The sequence below is a fragment of the Theobroma cacao genome, chromosome 2 (genome assembly GCF_000208745.1).
Source record: "Theobroma cacao cultivar B97-61/B2 chromosome 2, Criollo_cocoa_genome_V2, whole genome shotgun sequence".
Taxonomy (NCBI): domain Eukaryota; kingdom Viridiplantae; phylum Streptophyta; class Magnoliopsida; order Malvales; family Malvaceae; genus Theobroma; species Theobroma cacao.
In genome coordinates this window covers 33,697,358-33,703,630 of record NC_030851.1, presented here as the reverse complement: position 1 = coordinate 33,703,630, position 6,273 = coordinate 33,697,358, and positions in this window count along the sequence as shown.

The window sequence follows — 6,273 nt, the reverse complement described above, 5'->3', positions numbered from 1 at the left end:
TAACCATGCCAAGTTAAGGTCCAACAGTACTTGGCCAAGTTTCTTTGCCATGATGGCCGAAATGTCCCTTCAAATATTATCTCTAAGATAGAATTTTCCCACGTAGAACGTTTCTAATTAAATATTGGCAGCTTTTGCAACAGCTCCTGTTGCACTTGTGAATTTGCAGATTCAATCCATATCCTTTCCACCATACAAGCAAATGAATTTCCTTTATGTTATCTGTAATAACAAATAACCCGCAATGTGTCATACCAGATCTATAATGATAAATAGAGCTACTACAAAATAATTCAAACTAGTACTCGGACACTACTAGTCGAAAAAGTATTTTTATTTTTAAATATGATTTACTAGTGGTATTTACAAATGATTTACTAGTGTAACAAATAATTAAGACCATACATACCCAATTAATTATGTCAATATTATCTACCAACAATTCAATCTTTCATGTCTCTTCTTTCCAAAGTTGTTTTTGATAAAAGTTTATGTATAGATAAAATTATACTAATCTAGATCTACAATAATAAGAATTTAAAACATAAAACATATATGATTTATGATTCATAGTTTAGTTGTGGAAATAATATTGACCAGATGGGTCTTCAGTACACTAAGATCTTCCTTTCCTTTTTTTTTTTTGCAACTCTCTAATGGGAGAGCTCTTTATGTTTTTGCTTGACAAGAGAGGGGACTTAGCCTTTCTTTTATATAGTGAATCTCTAGCCCCACTCATCAAGGGAAATAGGGTTTTCGATAAGCTTACACATTATTAAATCCACATTTATTGTATTCATGTATCAATATTGCATACATGAATCAATAGATTCATGTATCACTATTGCATGCATAAATCAATAGATTCATGTATCACTATTGCATGCATAAATCAATAGATTCATGTATCACTGTTGATTACATATATGAATAAGCAAATCTAATTAAAAGATATTATTAATTGTCACTTTATCAAGATCAAGTAAGTTTAGCCTATTTTATTAAAAATAAAATAAAAATAAATAATGTAAGTCCATAATTTTATATAGAGAAAATCTAACAATTTTCCACTTGGACTACTGACGCAGGAGCGCCTAGGATTCTATTTAGATTTTCTAATTTTAGTTGATCTAGGATTTATTTTCTTTATTCTATTTAGATTAAGATTCTTTTTCTATTTTTATTTTAATACTTTTAAGAATTAGTATTTGATTAGGATAGTCATGTTCTATTTAGGAATATAACACATATTTTATTTAAATCCCTCATTAATTATTCTAATTGTATTAAGTAATTAGAAGTAGAGTTTTATTAGGATGTGGGCCTATAATACTATAAATAGGACCCTTAGGCTCAGTTATTATTCACATTCAAGTTGAGAGTTAATAAATAATATTTTTTTAAGTAAGAGTGCTTATTTCTCTAAGGTCTTTTTAAAGAGTAAGAGGTTTTAGTAGCTTTGGCCTAGCCAACCAAAGTGAGATTTTGGTTATTTTTCACCTTAGTGGCTTTCAACCTTGCCAAGATTGGTAATTCATCTTAGTGGGGTTTCTAACCTCACTAGGATTGGTGTCTTTCACAATGCCTAGGTGTTTTTACAATGCCCCGGCATCAATTTAGTATCAGAGTTGGAGAATCATTATTCACTGCATAAGTTTAGGTTCACTGTCGAGTTTCGATACTCCTTGTTTGGGTAATTTTATTTATTGCTTTATAATTATATCATCATCTTGTTTTTTTTCTACATCACCATATCGTCATCACCATACAATAAAATACTGCCAAGACATCAAGATCGTCAAAGAGATGATCATGAGATTGAGATTACAGAACTACATCAACAAATTCAAGAATTACAAGGGTAACTCGTAAGACGTGATGCTCAAATCAACAATAATAGCTTTAGTGATGAAGAGAATGACACCAACCCGTTTCATCAAAATTCATCCTCTGATGAAGAAGTACCTATTCATCACCTGAGAACTGTTGCTACTAGAGATTTGGGAATCAAAGTAGACATTCCTAAGTTTGTAGGAAGAATTTATCCTGATGACTTCCTTGACTGGCTCTACACAGTGGAAAGAGTTTTCGATCTTAAAGATATTCTCGATGAAAAGGTGAAACGCTTGTGGCAATTAAATTGAAGAAACACGCTTCTATTTGGTGGGAAAATCTCTAAAGGCAACGAGAAAGATAAGGTCGTAACAAGATTAAAACATGGGATAAGATGCATCAAGAACTCAAGCGTAAGTTCCTTCCTGAGCATTATCGACAAAATTTTGTTATCAAATTTCATAACTTGAGGCAAAAAACAATGTCGGTGGAAGAATATATAATGGAGTTCGAACAACTTCACATGAAGTGTGATATCCATGAGCCTGAAGAACAAACTGTAGCTCGTTATCTTGGGGGTCTCAATGTTGAAATTGCAGATGTTGTTCAACTACAACCATATTGGAACCTAAATTATGTTATTAGATTAGCATTAAAGGTTGAGAAACAACGATCATAGAAAAGCTCAATGAGTTCATTTAGACAACAAGAATCTATCTCAAACTGTGGAAGTCAAAGTTTAGCAACTATTTTGCCTCAAAGGGTAAATTCTTCCAAAATTGTAAGCAGTAATGATAAAGAGACTACTTCTACTCGTGCTTCTAATGTCAACAAAAAGTGTTTTAAATGTCAAGGATTTGGGCATATTGCTTCTGATTGTCCGAATCGAGGAATTATTTCCTCAGTAGAAGAAGAATATTATGTGGATTGAGAAAAATTAGAACCAGTTTATGATGAGTATGATGATGAAATAAAAGAAGAACCAAAAATATTCAATAACAAACAGATAGAAGAAATTTTTGCTGATAATGGAGAAGCTCTTGTTGTTCGTCATAACCTCAATACTGTTATGATGACTGAAGATGAAAGATGGCTTCGTGACAACATATTCTATACAAGGTGCACATCCCAAGGGAAGGTTTGAAATGTCATTATTGATAGTGGAAGTTGTGAGAATGTTGTTGCCAACTACATGGTGGAAAAGATGAAACTTCCAACTAAAGTACGTCCTCATATTTACAAGCTACAATGGTTAAGAAAAGGAAACGAAGTTAAGGTAACAAAGCGCTGTTATGTTCAATTCTCTATTGGAAATAAGTATGAAGATGAAGTTTGGCGTGATTTTATCCCAATGGATGCATGCCACTTGTTGTTAGGACGCCCATGGTAATATAATTGTCGAGCTCACCATGATAGGTATAAGAATACTTATTCCTTCATTAAAGATGGAGTAAAAATTATGTTGACTCCATTAAAGCCAGAAAACTAACCAAAGAGACATGAGGAAGATAAAGCACTCATCACTGTGTTTGGCTTATACAAAGCTTATTGTGAGTCAAACCATTTATTTCTCTTATTAGTCTCTAAGGAGAATGAAGTATCTTCACCTTTATCCAAGAATGGTCAAACAAAATTGGTCAACAAAAGTATGGAAAACTTATTAAGAAGCTTTGTGGACAACCATGCCATTATCAAGACTATAATTAAGTATGATTTTCTCATTCCTCGATTGGATGACATGCTTGATCAACTCATTGGTTCTAAAGTGTTTTTGAAAATCGATTTGAAGAAAAGATATCATCAAATTTGAATACAACCTGAAGATGCATGGGAGGCAACCTTCAAAACAATGGATGAATTATTCAAATGGTTGGTATGGACCATGACAGTATATGGATCCAGACATCTACAATAAGTATGTCAAGGCCTGCTCGTCGGAGCCGAGTTTTTTTGACCCGAGGAGAATGACGCAGGAGCGTTTAGGATTCTATTTAAATTTTCTAATTTTAGTTGATCTAGGATTTATTTTCTTTATTCTATTTAGATTAGAATTTTTTTATTTTTTTAATACTTTTAAGAATTAGTATTTGATTAGGATAGTCATGTTTTATTTAAGAATAGAACACCTATTTTATTTAATTCTTTTGTTAATTATTCTAATTGTATTAGGCAACTAGAAATAGAGTTTTATTAGGATGTGGGCTTATAATACTATAAATTGGACCCATAGGCTTAGTTATTACTCATATTCAAGTTGAGAGTTAATAAATAATATTTTTTTAAGTAGGAGTGCTTAGTTTTCTAGGCTCTTTTTAAAGAGTCAAAGGTTTTAGTATCTTTGGCTTAGCCAACCAAAGTAGGATTTTGGCTATTTTTCACCTTAGTGGGGGTTTTCAACCTTGCCAAGATTAGTGATTCACCTGAATGGGGTTTCTAACCTCGCCATGATTGGTATCTTTCACAATGCCCAGGTGTTTTTACAATGCCTCGACATTAACTACATTATTTAAATTTTAAATTTTGAAAATAATTTTCTTGAAAATGACTCATACGCTAAGACAACTTAAAACTTTGTGAGCTCCATTTAACAACAAAATAATTAGTCTTGAGACATACTTTAATCTTTCTGTCCAATAAGATTTATGATATAGGAAAATAACAGCAATTACGTCTATTAAGATATAGCGCCAACTATAATCATATATGTCATTGAATCTTATTAACATAAAGTAAATGTGGTAATGTAGCAATAAATAACAACACATCCTTAATGGCCTATATTCATGTTTCGTATTCGTTTTTCAGTCACTTCATTCTCTTCCTTATGCAGCTCATGCATGCAAGATACATACTTTATGGTTTATTCAGTAAACCTGTATGTTTGTTTTACATATCTCAAGATTATTTTATGTGTCAAAGACATACTCTCAAGGCTGTAATTATGCCATAACCTATGCTTAAAACTAAGACATGTTTTAAGTTTAAATATGTGCAAATATGTATGTATATGAAAAATCTGTATGGTTGAATATCAGTTGAGTAATCATTAAAATAAATTCAAATACACTATCATTAAAAGCTAATAAAACATATGATGACAAAACACCCTTAAATTTAAGAGAGTAATATCTTTAAAATTATGTTAAGTGCTTAGACATTTCAAAAGCAAATGCATGGGAGTTTTTAATATGAATAATTTAAATGCAAAACTCATTCAAACAATTTTGATTATTTTTGTCATTTCAAAATTATAATCAATTTAAAGCTAATAAAGTTAAGACCCTTACATTAGAGTTAATAAAAGGTGTGCCATTGTCCGACAAAATACACTTGGGATTCTAAATCTGTATATGATATTCTCTTTAATGAAGTTGGCCACTGTCGGTTCAATTGCATTTTTCAAAGGAACATCCTCCACCCATTTGGTGAAGCACTTAGTTGCTGCAAGTATCCGTGTATGTCTTCTAAAATGGGGAGTGATAGGCTCAACCAAGTTGAACGCCAAGTGTGGAAAGGCCAAGGTGTGATGATGTTATGGAGTACTGCAGTTGGAGTATGTATGGTGTTTCCATGGACTTGACATTCATGGAATTTCCTTACTTAATTTACCACGACTGCTTCCATGGTAGGCCAATAGTATCCAAGATCCAACAACTTCTTATAAAGCTTCTTTCCTTTTTCATGCTCTCCACTATTTTCGATGTGAACTTCTTTTAATAAGGGATTTACATCAACAAGAGAAACACACTTCAGTGGATGTCTCACAAATGATACTTGGAAAAATTTACTTTCTTTAAAAAGCATTGAACTCTTCTCTTCAATTGTCTTGTGTCTTGGAAATTTGTTGAAAGGACTCCATTTTGAAGGAAGTTGATGTAAGGTTTATGCCAATCGTTAGCAGTTCTTACAAAATGACACTTGCGCACATCTGAAAGTTTTGAACACTTAAGACAAGACTATTGATGTTGAAGTGCTTACCTTGTGGAGTTCTCTTGGAATGGAATCAAGTATTACCTTTTTAAATTGAAAAGAGAAATGCGCCAACAAATCTGAGAGAGCTTAAGACTTAATCAGCTTAGGTTGCATAACTGAAATGTTAAACTCTTCGAGTAAGAAAAGCCATTTTACTATTCTCTCAAATAAAGCTGGCCAAGAGAGCAAAAATTTGATTGGATTTGTCTTGGTTACCACTTTAAGTTTGTGAGCCAAGAAGTAGTGGCGAAGCTTTTGAGTTTCATCCATCAATGCAAGATAATACTTTTCCATCAGTGGTAGTTCAATTCACTCCCATGCAAACATTTGCTCAGATAATACACAAGTCATTCTTGCCAGTCCATTTCTTAAACAAGTAAAGTACAAACTAAGTGTGGAGTTATCATAAGGTACAACATCATTGGTTTCCCTTAGATCAACATAGTCATTGTCTTGGGAGAATAAAAA